This window comes from Octopus bimaculoides, chromosome 15 (genome assembly GCF_001194135.2).
Source record: "Octopus bimaculoides isolate UCB-OBI-ISO-001 chromosome 15, ASM119413v2, whole genome shotgun sequence".
Taxonomy (NCBI): domain Eukaryota; kingdom Metazoa; phylum Mollusca; class Cephalopoda; order Octopoda; family Octopodidae; genus Octopus; species Octopus bimaculoides.
The window spans coordinates 44,093,811-44,096,978 of NC_068995.1; the positions used below are offsets into that span (position 1 = coordinate 44,093,811).

A 3,168-nucleotide genomic window follows, 5' to 3' on the forward strand; every position below is an offset into this window, starting at 1 on the left:
GTGTGTGTGTGTGTGTGTGTGTGTGTGTGTGTGTGTGTGTGTGTGTGTGTGTGTGTGTGTGTGTGTGTGTGTGTGTGTACACGCGTAAGCACGTATAAACGTGTATGCAGAGAGATCTACCTTCTTAAGTGTTATCTGTGATTTTCAATTTGAAGTTATTTAACTCTGCATGTGAAGCCACTTTGAGAAACGAGAAAACGGAGAAAAGAAAAAGCAAGCAAAAAAACAAAACAAAATAAAATAGAGAGTGAAGCAACAACTGAGTTAGGTTGCACGAGATAAGCAGTAAACAGAGCGGCGCCATCTGTTGAGACGTTTGGCATACAGAACACAATGACAGCAAATAGTTGGGGACTCGTCTGGCATCTAATTAGCAGATAACTAGAGAAATATTTTAACGAAAAATGTTTGAAGAGGATAAAACTGAACTCTAAGTTAGTGAGAGAACGTTTTGATTGACAACCGAGTAGAATTTTCATACAATGATAATAAAACGAAGGGAAATCACAATAAAAATAAAGCATTTCTAACAACATATAATAAACTCGAGATGACACTTAACGGTTCTAGTTAGTAGATGAAATACCTTCCCCCTCTCTCTATCTCTCTCTCTCTCTCTCTCACTCACTCTCTCCGCTCTCATATATATATATATATATATAGTTGAAAAATATCGTTATACCATAAACAATTATAGAATAATGGATGAGAAAAAGATGTTGCATCAAAATTAGATTTAATACAAAATAGGATTCAATACATACGCGCGTTTCAAAGGATAATACAGATATGTAGAGTCTGTGTTTGTCTCCCCACCATCGTTTCACAACTGATGTTGGTATGTTTATGTCCGATAGTATAAGTACTAGACTTGCAAAAGAATAAGTCCTGGTGTCGATATTTTCACTATTCTCAGTGCTTTTTCAACTTTTCTACTCGTGTAGAATAAAATAAGTTTGTTTATATATATATATATTATCAAAGAATGTAGGGAATAAGGCATATCAAAAGATAAATAAAAACTACATGTGTTTCAAAGCTAAATTTCATGCATTTTAAATAATTTATAACACATAGAAAAACGGTTTATCTAAGCCTCAGGTCCAGTTACCTACGGTTGTTTACATCGTCGTACAGAGAAGGGGAAATGAGTCACTAATTTATTCACAGTAAACTGGTACGTGAAAAACGCTACTTAGCTTAATTGTAATTAGACTAGCAGCGCCAGAGGGGAAAAACGGTGGGCGAGGCGTTCTATATGTATCGATTTCAATATATAGGACGAAGGGTATAACACACTTATTATTAAATTTTCTTTATCGTATATTATGTGCACGTTTTCATAAATACAATTTGTGTACATGCTTGATGCTTACTAACTTCCTGTACCAGGGTGTTTTCGGATCGCACTACCCTATAACTATACACACACACATGCACACACTGACACACAAACACAAACACACACTCTCTTTCTCTCTTTCTCTCTCTTTCACACACACACACACACACACACACACACACACACACACACACACACACACACACATATATATATATATATGCGCAGGCGTGGCTGTGTTGTAAGTAGTTTGCTTACCAACCACGTGGTTCCAGGCAAGTGTCTTCTACTATAGCCTCGGGCGTGTATGTTCTTTATCTACATCCATAATTTTTAATAACAGAGTTCATTTTCTTCCTTGCAGTTTATTTCATATACATACGACAGAAAAAAATATTATAACGTGGCTAAACCACTTTGTGCTTTTTTGCTTAATGCAAGTGAATACACATTTCAGCTTCTTTTAGGCTTCATCAGAGCAAATTCCATTTTTAAACAGGTTTCAAAATTATATCAGAATTGCAGTTATCATTTTATGGAAATAAGTGATGACTGGCTGTTGTTTAGGAGACACTAAAGAAGAGATACGATGGCATTAAAAAGCATTTATAATCATGGTTAATATCTGTCCCTTTTGTTTCTATCAAAGCCACTAATGATATGAAGATTTTGGATAATAGTTAATAGTGTTGGTGTTTAACATCAACGGCTCAGCATTCAAATAGTGTCTGATCGAATGATCTAGATGCTGATACGGGTACAAGGGAAACAAATATAATTATGGGCCAGAGGTTTAAGATATACAGAGAGCTGTCAAAAACAGATTTTTAAATCCGCATCAATGTCCCCTAGTTAAGGGTACCTTTTTACAAATGTCAGGATGTATCCGGCCCTAGGTACCTGTACCATTCCGTATGGAGTACCGGAGAAATAATCCATGCATTGATAAAGACTGATGTGAGATTTCTCACGTTCGGTAATGTATGTGTATATGTATATGTTTATACGTATGCATGAGTGTATATATATGTGCGTATATTTGTGTGTATGTGTTTGTATGTATACTTGTGTAGGTAAGCATGCATAAATGTATGTATAGATGTATATGCATGTATCTACGTGTGCGTCAATGTATGGTGTAAGTGTGTTTCTATTTAAAGATATATTTACATTTTTTGTGCATAAACCGAGAAGTGAGAAAAATAAGAATGTAAAACAGGGAAAAACTAAGAGTGCAACTGTGTATATGTTTGTTTATACTTATACATGTGTGTGTCCATGTGTGTATTCGTGTATGTATATGTGTGTGGTGCAAGTGCATGTGTGTGTATGAATTTGCATGTGTGTGTGTGTGTGTAAAGATAGACAGAGAGGGAGACACGTGAAGATTTAGGCAGTTTGCGACAACTCAATAAAGATATTTGGTCTAATTTAATATGGCGCTGCTGTTGCTATCATGAATTTAATATACCTAACAGCTGTTTTGCTGCGTTTGTGATATTAGTGAGGAACTAAGTACGTATATTGCGGTTCTTTAATTTCGGTGAGTATTATATATTAGATTAGTACCAGTATTGATTGCTTCTGTACCGAATAAAATGCAAGGTTCCAGTTTCTTGTGGATTTTTGATACAAAACCTGTTACTATTTTCTCTGCCAAGACTCTTCTCTAGTACCGCCCACCTACAAAATCTAAGAAACATTGAAGCATAACTGCCACTCCGATCCACCATCGCTTTTTTTCTTATTCATCCTTATTTTATGCCGTTGTTGTTGTTGGAGGTGGTGGTGATGATGATGATGGTTACGATGATGATGGTGATGAT

At 35.7% G+C, this 3,168-nt stretch overlaps 1 protein-coding gene across 1 annotated transcript in view; it reads left to right on the plus strand.

Annotated features, from left to right (window-relative positions):
* Positions 1–3,168, plus strand: part of LOC106878979 (protein MTO1 homolog, mitochondrial) — a 353,585-nt gene that overhangs the window by 343,042 nt on the left and 7,375 nt on the right. The window lies entirely within an intron of this gene.